This window comes from Athene cunicularia (assembly GCF_003259725.1).
Source record: "Athene cunicularia isolate RWA chromosome 10 unlocalized genomic scaffold, athCun1 chr10_part1, whole genome shotgun sequence".
Lineage (NCBI taxonomy): Eukaryota > Metazoa > Chordata > Aves > Strigiformes > Strigidae > Athene > Athene cunicularia.
The window spans coordinates 22641038-22663357 of NW_020799112.1; the positions used below are offsets into that span (position 1 = coordinate 22641038).

At 40.2% G+C, this 22320-nt stretch overlaps 1 long non-coding RNA gene across 3 annotated transcripts in view; it reads left to right on the forward strand.

Moving 5' to 3' along the window:
* Nucleotides 1-145: 145 nt before the first annotated feature.
* LOC113484206 overlaps nt 146-22320 on the forward strand; it is a 130655-nt gene continuing 108480 nt past the window's right edge. Inside the window, exons 1-4 of one of the 3 annotated variants that reach the window (XR_003399176.1) lie at nt 146-851; nt 3029-3143; nt 3498-3556; nt 18569-18630. This is a non-coding gene — a long non-coding RNA (uncharacterized LOC113484206). Of the gene's footprint in view, nt 852-3028; nt 3144-3497; nt 3557-5185; nt 5189-18568; nt 18631-22320 lie in introns of all 3 variants that reach the window. The other 2 variants (XR_003399177.1, XR_003399178.1) reach the window with 2 other exon arrangements.

Below are 22320 nucleotides of genomic sequence, written 5' to 3' on the forward strand. Positions count from 1 at the left end.
AGGTCCCGGGCTCTGCGGGTGCGGGGGGCGCAGGCGGGGGGGCACCGGCCCTGCGAGGAACCCGGGCCCTGCGAGGAACCCGGGCCCGGCCCGGCGGCCATGGCGGCGCGGGGCAAGGCGGCAGCGCGAGGCCTCCCCCGGGCCGCAGGAAAGGCTCTGGGAGAGTGAGGAAAAACTTTAAATGGGCCATAGCCTGAAGATATTATACTCTCCCTGGCTGACAGCCTCGGCCTGGAGACCAGCCAGGGAGGACGAGAATGGGGCCCTTGGGGTCCGAAGATATTAACAAAATAAATAACTCCGACCGCAGCGCCCCCTTCCACTCCCCTCAGCACATTCCGCGGAGGAGCCGGCAGCACCCTTCCTCTCCCGCTGCCTCCTGAGGTAAATCAGACGCACCGCGTCTGCTTTGTATTATTAAAAGAGGGAAATGAAAAAAAACAATGTAAACACTCTTACAATTGCTGCGGAAACTGGATCTAACCAGGTTATTCAAAGGGAAAAAACGAAGCTATCCGTATATGCCAAGTTTGCTGAGACATCTGTTAATTGTAAGGGGATGATTTTAAATAAAGACAAGTCATGGTTTAGGGCCTGGTTCAGCAAAGCCTGAAAATGTGCACTTCACAAAACCAGGAATCTGCCCCTTTTCAATGAAGCCCTCGCACATGTTGGTGCTCATGGAAATAAAACGTTGTTTTTCAGGCCTGTGCCGCGGGAGGGGAGCCAGCTTCCACCTCGGGGCTGGAGCTCCACAGACTGTTCTGGGAGGCTGCGAGGGCACCCCTGCTCCGCCCTTAGCCAAGAAATTATTATTCTAGTTGTCAGTGTTATCCTGTCGGCATTATACGGTAAGAAGAAATGAGCACTGTTTTAAAAACTTTAAAGAACAGAAAATGTCACTGTTGCTACTACTATTATGATCGTATTGTTTTATTATTATTACATTGCTCTTAGATCATCCTCAACACCATGTTTCTGAGTTCAGCACAGTCATTTTAACATCAAATAGTTAGTTTTTTACTTCAGAAAAATCTTTATATCAGTTTAGCATGTACTGAAATGCTGATTTCAGTAAGAAAATTAAAAAATCAAAATCTTTGTTGAGTTTAAAATGTCATCCCATAAGAAACACAGTGTCGTCATTGCCCATTATTATGAGAGTTAAAATATTCAGTAGGGGTTTTCTGTTTTTTGGGTTTTTTTTAACACTATCACCTGAATATGCCATATATGAAAAGTTTGGCTTCATTTGTGTAAGGTGATTTTCTATGCCTGAAATCTGGAAACATCAGGTCAAGAGGTAAAATATTTCTTAATTCTGTCAATTCACAAGAATCCAGTCTTTCTGATGTTTACAAACAAATAAATAAGTAAATCAGCTAATCCCCATGATTTTCTGTTGGGAAGCTGGCTTAATTTTTACGGTTTGGAATTGTCAGTACTGAAAATAACTAGAGCAGAGATGAAAGCAAGTTCTGTGCCTGCTCAAATAAACTCTCAAGATATTTAGGTTTTCAAAGTGGTCTTTTAATTTTAGACAATAAGCTATTTTTATGTAAATATTACTTTCATTAAGTTGTTTAGATGTTTTTCTAATAGAAGTTTTTTTATAAACTTTCTTTGTCAGTAGAATAATAATTAAAATGTAAACAAATGAATACTCAATAAGTGGAAAACCTCACATGCTTTCTCTGAAACAGAACAAAATGGTTTAAGTAACAAGTCCATAAAAAATAGTCTTTAATGTGTTGTTGAACTGTTACTGTTAAAGCTCTAAATTCTACGATACAAGGCCATTATCCAGTTATGACACAATCCTCCTTTCTAACATCTTTAAATGTACATATTTTATAAGTAAGTTTACATACATATATGGCATTTGGAAGCATTTGGACAAAATGCATTAATGTCATCTTTCATGAGCCTTTGTATGTCTTGCCTTGCTTAGGTACTTAGGGAGCATGAGCATTTTCGAAGATATCTGTGACATCTGTTCTTAATATTCTAACATCTTTCTTCCGTGTACATTTGATAGACAACATACTTTTGGCAGTCTTTGTTATTAGAATTGCCAAAATGTTGATATTAATTTGAGTGCCTTGGTTTTCAGTGAATGCAAGCCAGAATGAGCCTTTTCAGAGACTCATCTTTGGAACCAAGTTATTTCTAGAAAGCCAAATGTTTCAACATTCTTTTTAGGTAATCAGAGATAGATTTATAATAGAATAAGGAAACGATTTCTATTCAGGAACAGTTGTTCAAATTTATCTGCTCCCTCATCTTTATTTCTGATCTGTGTAGTTTTAAATAAAACACTCTGTTAGAACTCCATCCAAGTACCAGGCTGTGGGATTTTGCTTTGCTATATACTTAACCCTCCTAAATGCCCATTTAAAGTGCATTGATATAAGTGTATAAATGGCATTTCATTATGAGATTTTCTGAGATTTAGATGTTACAGTGCTGAGCACTGTGCTGTGCAGTTTTTAGAAGTCTGAGCACGGAGTAAAAGGCACAGCCATGAGTTAAGCAACATGTGAGAAGCCCTCTCTGAAAGGTCCGTGCAAAGTCCACATCACACCAGAAAGCAAAAAGAGAGCCACTAAGGAAGTCTTCCAGGTACTCTGGGTTTGCAGTCTGACAGGAGGGAGAGGTTCCTAGGTATTTCTTTTCACAAGTTAGGTGTTGGTCATTTCTCTGCAGTCACACCACTCAATGATTAGGTGACTGTAGAATTCAGCTGGAATTAAATCCCTTTATTGCAGAGAGCCTGTTCCCTTCAAGTGTATGTCTTGTATGTCTCTGAAGAATTCATTAGCCACAGGCTTGCAAACTATTCTGTATTGGTGTAAGTTTATGTCCTGTGGGGAAGCTGCTATCCAGTTTAGTAAGCCTCAGGGAGAGGGAGAACATGGCCTGGGTTTCTAACCTCTCTGACATGTGGAAGGGAAAGATTAGGTTCCAGTCGCTCTTTGAAGGGTTATTGTGGTGGACAAGTTCTATAACCCACCTTTTTCTGCTCCAGAAACAAAGATGAGGCTGCAACTGCTTTTTCTGAGGAGGCCAGTGTGAGCTATGAGAATGTCTACTGGATTACACCCGAGGGATGACTGCCTGATTCCTGAGGGACTCTGGTGTAAGTGCCGGGTTGTCTAGCCCTCCTGATTGTGGCATGTCAGAATGCATGTAGGAGCCAAGCTTTAGGTACCAAGAAAACGTGAAGGTGATAACTGGAGCACAGATGGACGTGAGGTACCTTCAGTTAGAGAACAATTGGGAGAGGGGGTTCAACACTGCAGTTTCTAATCTGTGTGTGATACTCAAAGCAGAACTGAAGCCCATGGGAGGTGAGTGTCTATCAGCCTCATCCACTGGACCTGCTCACATAAAAAAGCTGAGATTTAGTCCTGTGTGACTGAGAACGACTACTGGGGATATTTCATACATCAGATACATGAGCCAAAGATCTCATCTTATGTTTATATCCATTTCAGAATCTGCAGAAACAAATGTGAGAAGCCCTTGCAGACGCCGAAATACTGTCCCTCTCAAGGTAAGAGAAGCATTTCATAACAACTTCATCACAGATCAAATCTTGTAATGTGATATTTAATTTTGGCTGCGGATGCTTCCCTTATTACAAAAAGCAAATTAATTAAGCTGCTTTATTGATAGTGTTCCTCTACGTTACAAATATTTATTGGCCAAATTAGTTTTTATTTATAATCTTGTAAATTCAGTGTAATTTCAGTGATGAGGAATTTGCCCAGAAGTTGAGAAACACAAATCCACTCATAGACGTTATCACCCTGACTCACTGCAGCTCTGTCAGAGCTCTGTATGTTGTCTCTTCCCCCCGCCATTAGCTTTGCTGTTACCCAAGCTGAGATATGCAGACCTTTCCTGTTAACGTAGAATGAAATCCCTAGACATGAGATCTGTAGTAATGGTTTCTGTTCTGTGGTTGTAAAGATGGCTATGGATTCTTCGCTCGTCAGCATGGGGAAGGAATATACTTTATAATGCATGAGATACCAGCAAAAATTGTTCTTTAATTGCCGGAGTAGTGTAACTGCCATATTGTCATCGTGACAACAGACACACAGATCAAAAAGTGTCTCTGAATTGTCATTTTGAGTACCATTCTCTTAGTGGTGGTATTTTTATTCCTGCCATATTTAGCTAAATTATCCGTTTCCTAAAAGAAACAAAGGATACAGAAATTTTCAGTATCACTTCTGCAGCATGGTTTCCTAAATCCAGTATTTTGTACTGTGTGGATTTTGGCTTCAGCTGCCACAATTTGAGGGCTTTATGTGCAGCCAGTATAAATTAGGCTTGTGTCCCGATGTACCTGCTGCCGTGTGTCAGTCTGGGCATTCAGACTTCTGTAACTGTAAGAACAAGTCTGCAGCATTTTCTATGTGAGGGATACAGCCGTCTCCTGAATGTCCCTTATATTTCCTCTTAAACGTTCCCTGTCGTCTCTGTTGACTCACTGACCTTAAATGAAGCAAGTGAACATTGATACAAATAATGAATAAATATGCAAACGTGCATAAAATGCAGCTGAAAACTAAAATGGTAAACAAGGGCCAAGTCTACTCTCACCCCTTTGCTGAGACGTGCAATTTAACTTTCTCTCAGTAGATGTCAGCAACACTACAAACTTGCCCAGTTGACTGCTTCAAGAGTCCTGTTTACAATTTTAATTAGTTTTCCAATTTCAGTTTTGCAAAGGAATAGCCCATCTAAACCTATGGAATCTATTGCCCTCTGAAATAGGATTAGAGATTGCTATTCAGCATCATAGAGTAATATTGTATTCTCGGTAATGCAGAACTCATACAGAACTTAGAAGGGGCTTATTGCTACATTTTTAGAATTTTCTGGACATTTACCTCACATTTGCCCTCCAGGCAAACGTGAAGTAATATAAGATGTCTAATATTTTGCTTCTTTTTGTGAAGTAAATCAAAACCGTGGGAATGTTTTCATATAATTTGATTTACTCCTGTCTCCTACAATACATCTTCAAGTCTGTTCAATTAACTCTCTGCCTGCTACAAGAAAGGGGCACAGTCATATTCTGACTGAAAGCAATGGCAAGTGTTTTGTTGGCTCTGCTGGGAATTGTGTTAGCCCCAGAGGAGTTCAGAACCACAAAGGAAGGATGTGGAAGGAAGTTTCTTACTAGAATTTTGTGTGTGTGTGTGTGTATGTCAGGGAGAAAAAGGGTTGTTTATTTCTGTGTGTAAGGAGCATTCATTTTGCTGCATATTTTATAAACAGAAATATTTCAAAATCATCATGTATGTGAAATAGGGAACAGAGAATAAACATTTCAGTGTTTATTTGGTTAGTAATGAAGAAATTTTATTATCTTCTGATTCTCACAGGAGGGTTTTTTCCTTCATCTGATCTCCAGCAGGAATCTTTATTTTTGTGATATATTGGGTACTTGTGAAGCATGGCAGTTTTGCAATTTTGGAAGTTAAGATCATACCCTCAGAAACAGGATCAGCTCAGAAGGCATCAGTGAACTGCATGTGCCTGTCACCATCTCATTGGTGAGAGCACCAAAATGATCAGCATGAAGAATTAGAGGCCAGTTCAGGCACAGGCCGTGCTGGGGACATTTTGTGTGGTATCCACTTGTCTGTAGGGAACTGGGCTGTGATCACTTTATCTTGGCTGCAGAGCATGCTCACACATGAGCTACACATGCCTACGCTGAGCTAGAGCTGGCCAGCTCCAGAACCAGATTCCTCTAACCAGAGATGCAGCCACAAAACCAAAAATAATGGAGAGGAATCAGGTGGAGTAATTTTAACTTCGAGTTAAGGGAAGCAAAGAGCTGTGCTCCCCAGCTTGTGTTGGATTATCGAAGATAACAGCACTGAGGAAGTCTCATGCTGCTGGCAGCATCGTGCTTTGTTTTCCATGCTGGAACATTTTCGTTTCCAGTTTGACAAACAACATTACAGTGTGTTGCCTTCAAGCCATAGGTTGGGAGCCACCATGTCCGTTCCTTTTGGTGTCTGCTCCTTCAGTGTCCTCTCCTGCCTCACTGTCCTCTGTTCGCATGCTTATCAAGTGGTCACTGATTCTTCTCTGCTCGTCAGCTGACCCATTCTGTATCAGTCCTTTTCTCAGCTGCACTTTTCTCATAACCCACCGGCATGGGCTGGGAAGTGCTCTCTGGCAGGGAAGCGCTGCCAATCGAGTAATTACCAGTTCTAGGGACTGGTCCAAAACATAGGGAAGCCAGTGGAGTTTCGGCCCCCCACATGGGCCCATCGATGTCTGGGGGTCAGCCTGGGTAGAAGAGGCAGACAAGGAGAAGCAGTTTGTCAAACTGAGCATGGGGTATGTGGCTCCAGGGTGATGAGGCAGCAACAACACGGAGCAAATCTTACTTGAGGCATCTGTTAGCAACCATTTGGGAACTAAACGGAATGACCCCAGTGTAATCCTGCTGCCTCCATTGTTCTGGGCTCCTTTCTTACTTGCATAGCCAGCAGGAGGAAGCTGGTGGCTTTGGCTCTCTCTCTGACTCCTTCTTTGGCTTTCCTTGCTGAATGGATCTGTTTCTGCCTCTGTTGTTCAGCTGTTGAGCAAGTCTGTTTCTTGGGTTTTGGCTTGCTCTGCAGGGTACGAAGCAGCTAATGCTGAGTCTGCCACTGCTTTGCAGAACGTTAGGTTTGGAGGGGCAGTCTTTCCCACTTCACCTTAGACTGAAGCTGGAAGGAAACGGAAGGGTCTTGTCTAGCGCCTGCCCAAACATGTTGGGGCAAATGTCTTCCTGGCCCTTTCTGGGGTTACGTGTATTGCTAATAATGGTCTGGATTTACATCTGAGAATATCAGAGGGTCTTGAGATAAATGCCCATCTGTGTGAAGTTAGGCAAGAGTTGCCTCTGTGTTACAGGAGCTGAAATCAAGGTGCAAATTAGTATGAGTTAGCCCAGAGTTTACAAGAAGACTCAAGCAATTTGGCGGCAGTGACGGGAAATCTCCCCATCTTCAGGGCGGTGCATTAGGATGGAGCCAGAAGTACAAAAAAAAATGTCGTGGTGTAAACCACGTTAGGTTTCATTGTCTTCATGCAGGTCTCCTAGGAAGCTTCTGAAAGATGAACTTTTGCAATGAGATTGGGCATACGGCTATACCGCTGGGTAATTCAGGATGGTGAGTAGCTGGTGCTTAAGTCACAGTAAGAGTAAAAATTGAGTGTTCCCAACTTCAGTCTACAGTATGAAAGAAGAGATATCTGACTTAGTTTAACTTCATGCTTGTGACAACTTTTTCAAGTCATGATTACTGCACTAGTGGATTGATTTAATTGAAAAGGGAGGTGGTGGCAGGTCTGAGTTTTCCTTTAAGTATGACTTCACCAGAAGAGCTAGCATAAGTTTTTATTAATGCTAACAATATTGAGCATAACATCAAAGCCAGGTTTAACTATTACACAGTTGTATAGCTAAATATGAAAAATAAGACCATGAGTCTTTCTGCATGTGCACTGTTTCATGATGCTGATTTTCAGGCCTTATGTACATCAACAATAATGGACCAATCCAGCCAAAATTTGCTTCCCCAGCTGCTGGCCTTCGGAAGTTCCCTGGGCCTCTTGTGTTCTGCAGCTGTGGAGGCAATTCCCTGCTCTGAACGAAAGAATCTCCCCTCTCCTGTGACTGCAAATGCTGAATGAGACATCCTGTAACACCCTGTTCAGAGGGGCAGAACTGACAGCTGACGGCCATCCTTGGCATTTTAGTCTTTGTAGATAATGACAGATGATGCATAACCATGAGCAAGGAGCCCCTTAGGTCCTAAAATAGGAGAGAAGATTTCTGGGGAATTATTATAAAAGTTCATTGCCTAAAGGTTTTGGTGCTGGTTCTGCTCCAGAGAGAGTAAGGAGGAGAGATATTAACCAGAGTTAAAAGAAAAAAATAATCTGACACATTAGAGTATTGCAACATCTTAGGCGAGTGCAGAGAGCACATTTCTCCACATACACCAAGAATAAGCCCAGGAGAACTGCTGTGTGAAAAGTTTCTTACAGAACCACACAAAACTTGCCTACTTTCAAGTTTTGCTCTGTGTTTAGATATAAAACTGTCTGTTGTAAGTTTCACTTAAATTCCTTAATTTGCACCTTTCAAACAAATTGAAGCCCACTTACGGTTTTGCAGATGAAACCTGATAGTTTCAAGTGAGTTTCAGTTTGAGCTTTTAACATTCTTGTTCAAACCTGAAACTCAAAGTGAAATTCAGGGGGTGCAAAAACACGTATATGGAAAAATCAAAGGAAAAATTCACAAGAACCTGTGCAAACCAAACTGTGAAATTTCCTACAGCTCAGGCTCCATCCATTTACGCGGTTTATCTTCGTCTCCTCTTTGCCTCGTGGCTGTGGAGGCCAAGGGTCCCATGGTGGTAGCTGCCAGGGCCGGGGCTGCCGGAGAGCTGCAGTGGCTTTCCATGGTCAGCTGCTGTCGTTATGGGGACAGCAATTCATCCACATCTAAATTTGTCTTCAGATTCCATACATGCATCAGTAAGGCAAGAACAGTTTAAGCTCTGTTGATAATGTGTAACTGAAGCTGAAGAAACAAGGTTTGAAGCTTATTTGGGGCGGGGAAAAGTTTTAGTAACTGAGCTGCAACAAATGGGTAATTACAGAGAGCTAGGTGGTGGGGGTGGGAAACCAGATGAAATATGAGGTTTTATCTAATTTCCATCCCTGCAGCACTTTTGGTTGAAAAACAGAAACTAAGCATGCCTTGTTATTGCATGAAATAAATAAAACAAAACCAGAATGCTGTGGTGGCTTCTTGATCTGTAAAGCATGCAAAGCTAAAACCACCACATGCAAAAACGATCACCAGCAGAGTGAGTGCAGGCTGAAGAGTTGGTGATACTCGCTCTTTGCAGTGCACACAGCTCACAGTTCTCAGCACAGCAGACCTCTTGGGAACTGGTAGGAAGTTCTGGCTCTGCTTGAGTCAATGGGAATTTTGCTGTGGACTTCAGGGAAGCTGGAACTTCACAGCATAACCCATGTTGTGCAATATATTGTTCCTGGCTCTTAAAACCTTGCAAAGTCTCATTGATGGGCAATATATGCATTCGTAGTGCTCTGGGTCTTCTGTTTGCAAGAATGGGAAATTAAAGGCAACCCATTTTCACTAGACCTGGATAGGCTCCTGGTAGTGCTGTACTATCTTACCCATGAAAATTAAATACATAAATGCAGAACTAACATGACTATAGGTGGTCTCATGTTGCTCATTCTGCTTGTTTGTACATGCCGTCCTCTCCCTTTGTCTGTGCTGTCATCTTAAGCTGCTTCGGTGCACACAGGCTTTGACAATACTTAGAGGAAGGGCTCCTGGTCTTGTCTGGTCTTTAGGCACTCATGTCCACAGCCTCACTTGCATTCACAATGTGGGCCTCCAGTAGTAGCTGTGATTAGTTAATATTCAGTCACGATACTACAGTAATTTATAATACTTTCTGTTAAGTAAACTGACATCCCTGTAACATTAGCAACAGAGAAATGCCATGTTCAGCAAGTGAGTAGGAATTAATTTTTGGGCCTTGTTCTTGGATATCCTAAGGGATGTGCCACCACCCCTAGGGAAGACACAAGAATGTTTTTTTCTTAAGAATATCGTTTTGTCAGCTTTGAATGTGGAGTCCTATAAGTCTGCCAATATTGTTAGAAAAATTTTATCTTGTTCACTCTGTTGAGTTCTTCCTGCTAAGTCAGCCAAAACTTTACTTCCACTGTATGTGAAAGATCTGTCTGTTTTCAGTAGTGTATGTTTGGGGGCAGGGCAAATTCAGTTTGTTGAGCACTTAAAAGTGCTGAAAAAAAACCCTGAAATGGCTGGGGTTCCTTGTGTCCCCTTCCCCTGTCTCTTATTTCTGCAAAGCTTAGGTAGAAGGACGAGATCTAAAATCCTTTGGAGCACTTAAAAATGGAAAAGCAACATACTGTATCTTTTGCATTTAAGTAAGCCTACCTAGGTAAATATACAGATGAAATGACAAAAAGATGGCAATAAAATGGTGTGAAGCCTGAGGTACGTGTATCTTCTATAGCCGTTGGTAGGGGGCCGAAAGCAGGTCCCTGTGTCCTTTTATATGTGAAAGCTGTAGATGAGTAGGAATTTAGGACTGAATAGCACCATTAGTACCTTCCAGTAATCTGTTCTTGTGGTGGGAAAGGCATTGCTAAGGAAAAAACAAGACTGACTTTATTGAGAGTTTGAAAATCACTTCAGCAAATCAGAGTATTCATAAGATAATGTGCCAGGATGAATTGACCTTGTAAGGTCTACTTCAGGAAATATCATGGTATTATTTCCTAATATTTTGAACCCTGGCCTTTTCCTATGAAAGCTCTAAAAGTTTAACATGTGTAGAGGAAGCAGCTGGGATCTTAGAGGTGGAGTCAGCTTGCTACGTTGGTCAATAGATATCCAGATTAAGATGCCACATCAAGAACTTTTCCTTTCAGGAAAAACAAAACAAAATAAAATGTGAGGTTTATTTATGTGGTGGCTCATCTGGAAAAACCCTCTAATGATTGTATTGTGTTCATAAGTATGACACAAAATCAGCAGGGTGTAGCTAGTGGTGTAGGATTTGGAACATTAATTTAAGACAGAAAAGTAAGCAGGAAGAGAACTGATTGCCAAGGGTGTGTGAGAATCAGTTGGGGTAGGATTTGCTTTGTCAGTGTTCTAACCAGCCTGCGAGTGCTCCTTCTGAAGTCTGCAAAGTGGGCACATAATGTAGTGTGTGGGCAGCTGTGGGTTTAATGCCAGCTATGGTTGGTTCTTTTTTTTAATTATAGATGAATAAGGAAAATTATATTTAAGCTTGTTTTAGTTGGGCATGTGACACATCAAAAGAATTGCCAGCTTATTTTCCCAGCCTTGCTTTCTGCAACAGCCCAAATAGCTTCAGTTGCCTCATAAATCCACAGTGATTACAATGTATTTATTTATTATTATCTCTGCAGACACAAAATGACCTCAGCAAAGAAAAAGCCAAAACAATTCCTTGATTTTGGGAGAAAAATGATTCATCCCCCATCTCTCTTCCACCCACAGCCTCCTTCTGGGGGCTGTGACTTTGTCTTATGCTTTAGCAGGAAACGTATTTTTGGCTGTTTGAACTCTCCAGAGTGTGTTGGTTCTTACAGGTATACTGTCAAATGGAGTTTGTATTGGACACAAGGTGCTTCACTTGAGCACATCAGAGTGCTAAGGTTTCCTGTCAAATTGATCTTCACGGTTTTCAATACATGGCTAGTTATTTACCTTTTGTTGTTGTTACACAGTTTCAAATAATGTAAAAGTTAAAAGGAAGAAATACTTTCTCTGCTGTGTAAGAGAAATGTGGGACCGAGTCCACTTCAGCAGAGAGCTGAGTAAGTTGTTGAGAAGCATGATAGAACAGGACTGTGCACTCTTCTGGAATTTTGTGGGGGTGATTGAATAGAGTATGGAAATATGTTCATTCATTTCTAAGGGATATTTCCAGTGTATTGATGAAGGGGCCTGAGTTCTGTTCAATGCCATGGATGATATAATTTGAGATCATTCAATGAATTAGCTGTATTAGGTGTTCCACCCAATCATGTTTTTCAGCGAAAATCACAGTATCAGACCAGATACTCATTTAATTAAGTACCAACAGTGGCCATTTCTTTTAAGGTCAGGTATAGACCCTCGCAAATTCTGGAAATTGGCAGCTTAAGAATATCTTGTGCTGGGTGTTTAATAGACATGGGCATACCTGTCTTTCATGAACTGATCAAATCCCTTTCATAAGACATTCTTGCTTTTGATTTCCAAATATCCTATGACAACAAATAATTTATTTTGTTTATGTAATTTTTACATGGTACTCCTACTTTATTCATTGTGAAAAATAATGACTAGTCATTCTGTCTTCAACCGTATTTCCTTGAGGTTATCTCTTTTTAACTAAGATGTTATTTTATTTTGTTTCCCACTGTGTAGAAGCTTTTTCATATCTGTCATCTCTTTCTAGTAAAGATTGCAATCAAACAAATGATCTAGAATTAGAAAGTACAGAACAACCTCTGTGTAATACACTCCGTCCTCCAATCCATTGTCAGAAAAGCAATGAGAAAGAAAAATTATTTTAAAATACTCTTCAAGAGTGTAGAAATCAAGATCTGAATCTGTGTGCCACTCCATACTCCCTCCTGTAATGGATATAATGTGCTTCCAAGGCTTGAGAACAAGTGTTAAATACAAAATATAATTAAAGATGGAGATTAAAAAAAAGTGGCAACATGTGAGATGTGCTTGCCAAAGTTAGATCATAGCCCTTTAAATAGGTATTTAAAACAATGGCTCATCTAGAAAAACTCTTATTGTTCTAGATGTTTTGCAGCAGAACACTTGCTAGAGAGCAAGCCGGGACTCCTGGTGTTAGACTGTAGGAGGGGGGATTTGTGAGGCACTGCAGGTGGGGAACTGCCTGAAGGAGAGGAGGGTGGGTTCTGTGGAGGGGAAAGTACTAGGCAGGAAGGAAGGTTACAAATGAAGTTCCTTGGTGATCAGTCAAGGGACTGGATATGTTTTATAGTTTCATTAATGACTTTGGCATAAAAAGACAGAGAACATTGAAGAAATTTGGTGATGATATACATTTGGGACCCATTGCTAATGCAGAAAGGGCAGGAATAGGAATATCTTGCAGGAAGAAATGAATGGCTTCTAGGTTTGGAGTCACAGTAACAGGCTGAAAGTTAATGGAATGAAGTGCAAAGTTATGCACTTTGGGATTACTGACAATTTCTCATATAAACTGGAAGCTCGTTGTTTGGAAAGGAGTTAAAACCAGACCTGAGTATATTAGGTGATCACAAGATAGGTAGTAGCCAGCAATATGTTCCAGGCACAAAAAGGCAAATGAAATTTGAGATGACCAAGTCTTCCCAGTTGAAATAAGGAAGTGTTTGTGCCCAAGAAGGCATGATAAAGCTGTATCTGAGTACTGTGTAGAACTCCAGTTTTCCCTGTTGAAAAAAGGGGAACTCAAGCTGCAACAAATCTGCAGAAGAGTTACTGGGATCATGGGAATGATAAGTTTATCTGCAAGAAGAAACTAAATTTGCAACGGTTTATTTAGCCTAGCAAAATGAAATCTGAGATGTGACTTATAAATATATCCATGGGAGAAAATATCAGAAAAGCAGTGCTATTTAAAACACAACAATTAAACACAAACAAATCGATATAAACTGGCCTTGAGGAAATTTGAGCTGCAGTTTAGGCTTCCAAGTAACAGAGGACCCAGGTTCTGTAACAAGCATAGTGGGATGGAATAAGACAAACTAACTAGTTTTATGATGGAGCAGTATCAGTTTATCAGAGGAATAGTACAGTACACTTTTCTGTGGATGGAGCTGGTGGCATGACCCAAAAGTCCTGTGGAGGAGCTTCATAATCTCTTACTTGATCCTGTTACTCCCCTTTGGTTAATGCTTGGATGGCAGTGTTTTAAGTAGTGTGAGTTTGCATGAGACTTTCTTTTTGATTCAGTGGTTAAACTTGAGAATCGGTAATGCTTTGAGATATTTTTACTGTAGTAGATCAAAGCTTGATGCTGTAGGGAGAAGTATCCTTTCTAGAAGGCCACAAAATCTAACAGATCCTTATGGTTTTGGAAGTGAAAGCATTAAAGCTGCAGTAAAGGTCAACTGTCATTGCCCCTCTGAAAGACTAGCAAATCGGTGTACAGAGCTAGAAGCTGCTCCACAGTGCCAACATTTATTCCACATTTGATGGATTTCCATATTTTCACATGCTCTGTTATAATTTATTTTTATAACATTCATTTTTCACCAATCTATAGTACAAATGACATACTTATTCCACATAATGCATTTAGATGGACCAGGCACTTTTACTTCCCAGTAAAGAAAATATTTCACATTCCCAATTTAACTGGTGTTTATAACTTGCTCAAAAATACCTTGCTAAAGTCCCTTCTTGCTTGCTTCCATCTCTGAGCACCCAAGGAAGAAAAGTAGGAAACCTGAATAATTGTCTTCTTCCTAAAAGGACTCTCTTAACTTGTACACAGTCAAAATCTTGTTGATAAAGTTGTCAGCATGTTCGTGGTCTAATCAGAATGACATGGTATTCAAAGACGAATCTTTCATGAGTATTTCCCATTCATAACAATAAAATGCAGCAGTGTATGAAAATAAATACACTGGAAATTTATATAGACATCAATCAGTTTTTATGTTCCCTGGTCAAGATCAGTTGTTCTGTTGAAATCCTCTAAAAGCTGCTGTAATACTTCTATTTTAGAAGAAAAACAATTGTCCTTCTGGCAGGACTAAGCCATGACAGCTTTTCTCCTTACTTTTTTTCTTTTTGATGTACATGTCAGCATAGGTTCATATATGTAAGATTTTTAAAGCCTGGCAATGCCAAAACTCACCCTGTTCTTTTAGCCAGATGTTTCATTTTAGGAACATCTTTTTCAATGAAAGTAAAGTAGATTCAAACTTTTGGAAAGTGGATACCATAAAATAAATATCCCAGAATAGTTGCAACTGAAATTTAAGTTCTTTTAACTGAAACAAAAAATGACACCAAAGGGGCTTTTAAATGATGATTCGCGTGCTAATTGGCTAAAATTCTTTTTTTCATAAGCTAACATTTGTGCAGCTGTGTTTGTAATATATCCTGAAAAATTTAAGATGCATTACTTTAGATATATTTGTATGCTTCTTGTGGTTTTAGGAAAACGTTTCTTGAAAGAAGGGCTTTTGTTCAAGGAACTTGCTATGCTCATTACTCACAGGAAGGATGGTGATGTTTTTCTCACTGTTATGTCTCAAAAAAAGCAACTTGTAGAACCCACAGTCTCAAAGTTTGCATACTGGTTTGACACAGTAATGATTTTCCATGGGAAGCTTTTATTTTTTATGACTTCTGCATTGGGACAAGTAATGAATTGTAAAAGACTCTTCATATATATATGTAGGCATATATATATGTGTATATATATACACACCAGTGCACTGTACTCCCAATAAATATGAGCAACACTGTTGATCAGATCTTCCAAATTAAATACAGAATACCATTCTTTGATTTACGCATTCCTAGTCTATATACAATGCAGGTTAATGTGTTCTGACATATCCACACAGCTCCTCTAGAATCCTAATTTGGCTGCATATTTCACAGATAATCTCACCTGTGTGCAGATGTCTTGAAGCTTCTAGTGTAGGTCAGGCAGCATTTCCTTAGTGAATGGTTAAATAAGGTGACTGTTTTCTTAAGGTCATCTAAGTAAGAAGATAAGAACTGTCCTACTGGATCCAAGGAGGGCTCTGGCTCCGACAGTGCCAACAGGAGACCCTCTGTAGGGACTGCACATCAGCCTAGCCCCTTGCTGGGGTCCCTGCTCCTTGGAGTCGCCAGCACCTGCAGTTGTTACGCAGGGATATCAGTGTGCACAGCTCACCAATAAGCACTGTATATTATCCACTTATGGACCTGTTTTCCATGAATTTGTGTCATCCCTTTCTGAACCTGCTAGTACACTTTGTCCTTGCCATCTCCTGTGGCAGCAGGAGCAGGAAGCGTACTGCCCACTGTGAAAAGTACTTCATCTGGTTTGTATTACACGTTCATTCAGTGCCTCCTAACAGCCCCAAAGTTGCAGGATTTTCTACATTCATTTTTCACACTTCCATCATAATTTTGGGCATCCTGATTGTATTCCCCCTTTATCAGTCTCTCCAGATTGATAAATCCTAGACTTTTTGATCTCTCCTTGTAAGTCAGCAGCTGCAAACCATTGATTACTTTAGCTGTGCACTCTCTATTCTCTAATTCTACTGTTTCTTTTTCAAGATGGAGACACCAGAACCCATCTAATTTCTGATGCTGGGTTAAAATCTGACATTGCTGGTTTCCCTAAGGCCATATTTCATCGTCTGTTGGGCTTAACTTTTCTTACCTTTTGTGCTTAAAGGTAACGGTCAATTCACTGATTTTCAGTACTCTAGAAAATGGACATTGCAGTAGAAGAATTAAAAGTAAGTAGCACAGCTGTTGAGAAAATAAACCAGAGAGCTAAATATACAGTTATTTAGGCTTCCCAGAAGGAATCAAGTTTGACTGGGTATGGAACTAAACTATCTGAACCTGGCAAAACAAGTGAGGGAAATCTATACATGTGAAAACAGAGTGAGAGTTTGATAAATCTGGCTATAACTTTAAAATCTATTTTTAAATTACTGTAAGTTGATTGCATCTTAATGAGAAAGCTGTAGCCATCTGTATGAAACGTGGAAATAGCTAGATTATTTTGAATGGCTTGATAAAGCAGTTGCAGACTAGCTTATAAAAATGCTTTTCTAGTGCTGTAGTCCTATGACATGGAAAGGCCATAAAGAATTCAGCAGGTTTGAATGCGACCTCGTCATTAACTGTGGTTTCTTTTTTGGTGGCTTAGAACCAAGCGTGGCCGTAGTGCTGTGATGGCTGATGCACCTCACAGTTTATACCTGTGTGGAGTAATCAGCCCTTCCTTCTACTGACTTCCAATGCAATTTTAAAAAAAAATTAAAACAATCCCATCTTCTCCTCTTGATTGGTACTGAAGGCTGTGATTATGAATTTCCTGAGTGGAAATTTCCTTCTGAGCTAAAAAGCTGACTCTGCTCTTAACTCCCATAAAACTATTTTAATCCAAAAGCTCTAAATCTAACCCATAGTGTTCTGGAAGAGTTACCTTACTAAGCCCCCAAAATATCCTTACTTGAGTCTTTCTTTTTTTAAATCTCATTTTTGGTCTTGTCAAATATTGTTGCTAAACTACTCTATCTTTCCCAAGCTTCATCTTCCCTTTCTCTCCCACTCTCTCCCTCTCTCTCTCATCAGACCCAAACTCCTGATGTCTACAGATTTTAATAGTTCATATTTTCCGCTTTCTCTCATTCTCTCATGTTTACTTGGTTCCTTCTTTCCCCAGCTTTCTCTCCTGACACCAGTGGTGTTCTCTCTTATTTTGGAATGGTCTGACATAACAATATAAGGAAACATAGCTTTATCTTGTTTGGCAGCTGCTGGTGTACTTCACATTGCATAAGGACAGGCAGGTACAGAAATAAGTTTTTATTGACGTACAAATCAAACCACAGTGTGTATAGTGTGCTCTGTTAACTGCCTTTGTCACTGCTCTCCTGCCGTAAGAGGAACTTGCTGGTGCAGTTACAGGTCGAGGAGAGAAGGCCAGGCTAACTCATGACAGTCAGTGGTCTGTAAGAGCACACACAGAAGTAGTTACCATGGAACGACAGACATTCGAGGTGTATGTGTCACTGCAGATTTAACTGTGCTTTCAGGTAACTTCCTGGCAGTCTGTGAGGAATGCAGATAACTTTCTGTTTAGATGACATTATAATCCACCTCCAGTTGCCAAATTTATTGCAGCGGCATAGAGAGTGCCCTCAGCAGGCAAGTGCTGAAGCTGCTGCCCGTGGCTAGCACGGGGTCGTTATCCTGGAAGGAACTTTGGGGCTGGAAGGAAGCAGAGGGACTGTGGCTGTGTAGCAGGGGCCATGGACAAAGCAGGCTTACTGTTCCACTGGAAGGGAGAAAGAAATAGCTATGATTTTTGGTTTTGCTTAAAAAAAAAGGAAAAAGTAGTCTTGGACATACCTAGGAAGTAATAGAGGCAGAATGGAAAAGGCTACCTATAGTTTTGTCTTGTTTCCTTTCATCATTTTAAAGACAGTGCAGTGTTTGGTCTACACCTGTGCCTTGCAGCAGTGAAGTCATGCGGGCACCTTCACTGCCCTGTCTCCTTTAAGTTTCAGGTATTGTCTCCTCTGCTGAGGTATGCTTCATTCCTCCATTCTCCCATGACTTGTTTGTCTTTTAAGCCTCCTGTAAATGGACTCTATTTCTCTTACCACGCCTGGAAATTGGAAAGGAAATGAGCATATTCTGCCTCTGTAGAGAAAGAATGAAGGGAAATAAGGAAAATAAATAACAAATCAGGAACAAATATGGAGTTTTCTCTTTTCTCCCTATTTTCCTATTTATTCCTTGCAGTGTAGGAATAAGTAATTTCTCATTTCCATCACTAAAAAATTCTGCTAGCACTTGAAAATCAAGACCATATATCTCATGGTTGCCCAGGGCATTTCCCAGGAGTACAAAGAAAGAGCTCAGAGGTTTTGACAAGGCCTGTCTCTGGGATAATGTTTAACAGAGGTAAGATTGTGTTCAGTTTTGTGTCTTTGTTCTGCAATAAGTGTAAGATAATGCCCTTCACTGAAGTTGATAAAATTGAGGTGAGCTGAGTCAATCCTTCAAAGAACTAAAGGGCTCTGCTACCTTTCCACCTCTCTTGCTCCACAGAAATGTATGTTTCACTCCAAGTTTTGTTAGTCTTTACTGCACTCCTATCTTACAGGGTGAGGCTGGAGGGACAACTGATGTAAGAGACTAATTTCTGTTTCTGTGTTCTAGATACGGAAATACAGGACTGCTCTTCTCTCTACTGGTTGAAAACCTTTATATTCTGATGGTAGGTGAGTGCATAAAAGCACATTTCTGCAATGCTGTGTCTGGGGTAAGAGTAGTGCTCTGCATCAGATGGAAGTAACTTCTCCCTGATTTACTCATGTGGGCTGTGTGATCAGATACAGTTATCATTGCATAAGTACATAAATTATTAATGGCAATATCTAGTTCTGTTTCTGTTACTGCCAAAGCATTATTTATTTCAGTAACTCTATGTGGCAGTGGGTTTCACAGGTTGCATGAAGAAATGTTTCCTTTTCTTAGTTGAAAACTTAACTAAATGAAATCAGGCTCTAAATGTGTATATATAACTCTTGACCTTGCATTCTAAGAAGTGGAGCAGGTCCTCTTTTTTCTTCAAAAGATCTTCACTTGATTAAAAAGTTTTCATTGCCTAAGTTCTGCTAGTCACATCACATACAGCAAAAATAAACACACCAGCTGATGAATGGAGGACATGTTACAAGGCTAGGAGAGGGGGGGTTGTCACCTACATCTGCACAGGAAAATTAAGGCTCATTCTTGCTTTGTTTCTATATGCAGTATGTTTCTTGCAGCCAAGCTGAACTTCTGTGTTGAAACACATAAACTGTGTATATGCTCAATTTTAAATTCAGTGAGTTAATTTGTAGGACTTTGCTGAGTCAAAGCTTTAATCACACACTTTTTTAAAATCCTGCAACACTTCAAACAATGATCCAGGCATAGGATCTTTGCGTTCACCTCCTAATGTAACAGGAGCAGCATTTAAGAATATTATTTTACTTAAAAGATTTGAAAAGTAATTGAATTAAAAATAACTATGAAATGTTTTCATTGACAGAAGTCTATTTCAAATTAGAATTCAAATTTCAAATTACACCTGAGGACGCGCAAGCACTCAGAAGTTAAGTGCTTGCAAGAGTATTAGAACCCGGGAAACTTATGAAAGTCTTGTTAGTTCATCCTCTGAATCCAGGCCAGAGCCTTAGCCGCAGGCTCAGACTGCTTCAGAATTCTGGCTAAATATACTTGCGTGTATTTTCATAATTCTTACTCCTCAATCAAATTCGATATAATAATTAGAGGCCCAGTCATATATGTCTTGAACATTATGAAAGTCTTGGTCTTGAGTTTGCTCATAAGAGTGAACCTTCAATTCCCAGAAGTTATCTATAATTTATGGTGTTTTCCTTATTTCAGGTGTGTTCTATTTCCCAAGCCTTTTTCTGTGAACCTATAAAAGAGAAATAATTCTACCACTTAATAGTTTGATTAGAGGAAGGTTAACCTGGGGGTGGGTTAATTTTTTCAGTACTGTCTCTTTTTAGTCAGAGTCCTTGATTCTTTGTGTGATTATCTGGAAGTATCACTATTTCTTCATTTATGGCTAGGTTACATGTTTGGGGAGAAAAAAACAGACTAGCACTGGAAACTAAACCTTTTTTTTTAACATGGCTAATTTAACAAAAACAGGCTGTTAATGTAAACAAAGATATTCAAATGTTTGTTGGACCTACATGTGTTTGAATCATTCTGTTGAAAGGATTTGAAGGCCAAGCTTGTATTCCACTTGAGACACAGTAGTGACAGAAAACGATTGCACTTCATTTAGGTATTTCTTCAAGTTACCCAAAGGCATAATATTTGCAACCCCTACTTAAATACCTGATGAAATTATTTAATTGTAAGGAAGCTATTTCACATTGTTACAATACTGTATGTCTTCACATTTGACAAGTGCCAGCATTTAACCTTTTAATTGAAAATTACTTTGGGGATCTTGCCAGAAACTGGAAACTGAAAACACTAACCCCCATGACTGAGTCATGTAATACAATAGGTACAAAGTCAGATGTCCTTGACGGGCACACTCTGGGGCTGTGTGGGTGGGAAGTTCTGTGTCCTTCCAGAATTAAATTCCTTCTGCTGCAATGACTGCTTACACAGTTTAAGGGTTGTTTCATTATTTCTATGTACAGATATGTGTAAGAAGATAAATTGATTATTTGCCCCTTTTTTTTTTTTGGTCTAGGATTTTAGAATATGTGCATTTTTATACAGGGTGGGGGAGTGAGGGGAGGGAGACAGGGAGGAGAGGTCTTCCTTTACACCTTACAAAAGAATTTGAGTTGGAAGCTGCAGTAAGGTATGGGACTAGAAGATCTCCAGTAGTAATGGCGTGCGCAGCCACTGCAGTTCCTAAATTCATGCAGCTCCAGCCTACACCACAAGGACTGTGTAAGGGTTTCACTTAGTTTTGTGAAAGATTCTTAGTGAAAAGTTGCTCAGTGTTACTGCTTTGTCGGTAACCGTGTTTTCAAAAGTACTTTGTAAACATGGACTTAAATTGCTGATGATTCCTGACAGTTCCAGTGTTGTTACCTGGCGTTGGGTACCCAGGTGCTGAGACAAAGGAGATGTTTTCAGACCCTCAGAGCGTTTTGGCTGTTCTGAACACTGAAGCTGTAGGAAAACGGAAGTTAAAAGTCCACAAAGCAGGAATTTTTACTGTGCTAATATAATTCATGGAGAGGTACCAGGGTTACTCACTGCCAGTTAAAGACTTCTCAGCGTTGCAGGCAAAACTAGATTTCACTGCCGTGAGGGGGACAGGACCTGGGCCGTATCTGAGCGAGAAGTGGGAAGTTAAGGTTGATTTGGGGAACAGAGACCTGATGAAACAGATCTGCTGTTCTCTGGTGCTTTGAAGATGGTGACTGCTGTTGCTTCTTCTATTCCTGCCTTTGGTGGAAGTGAAAGAAGGAACAAGGCTGGCGTAACAAAACAATCTCAGTGTTATAGCTGTTTTGCCTTCATTGCTTTTAGTTGAAACGAGTGAATGGGTTCAAAATTTAATGACAGATGGAAAGAAAGATAGAGCATCTGACTGTGTCATCTTCTAACCCCCTAGAAGACCAGTCTGAACTGAAGAAAAGTTAGTTTTAACTCACAGCATTTAAAATTTAGATTGTTCAGCTTAAAAACCTGTGTTACTGTGAGCTCTTTCAAATGAGACAGCATGCATGAGTGCTGCAAAAGCATTTGTGTAAGAATGTGAGCCATGGTTTGATCAAAGTAGAATGCATATAAACAGATCTCATGCAAATTCACTTGAAGAAAGCGTGCAGTGGTATAAACGCTTTCCAGAAGGGAGACTCAAGTGAAGTGAGGAATTGTTGTTTTCCAGCCGGGTAGGGGAGCATGCTGCAGCTTTTAGTGACTTGCATTGGTAACTCCTCTTCCCATGGCTGTTTCATGGAGTCCCATAGCCACTGGCTGGTTATATATAAAGGCTGGAATTTTGGTTTCTAAATACATTCAAACCCAGTGTAGTGTTTAAGTGGAAATACAAAATATTTTTTAAAAATGTCTTGTCAAGTAAGGAAGAATTCAGTCTGTCAATAACCTGAAGGAGTGTAAATACCCTGGGAATGGCAAGTAATAGGGGATATTTGTGTAAAAGTAGGGTTTAAACTCTGATTATGGGAAAGAATACACAAACTGGGCTCTGTGAGTGTGTTCTGTGGCAATACCTGTGACAAAAAAACGGAACACAGAGCCTCTGCAATTAGATCTAGAAATAAGCTGTAGTGAGTTAGTTGCTTGCATAGGCCTGTCACATGGCTTGTGACATCTTACCTTGTACATGTCACATGCAGATACATTTTCTGAATGAGTCTACTTATATAAACATTTTGTTGTGCAAGTGACGTTGT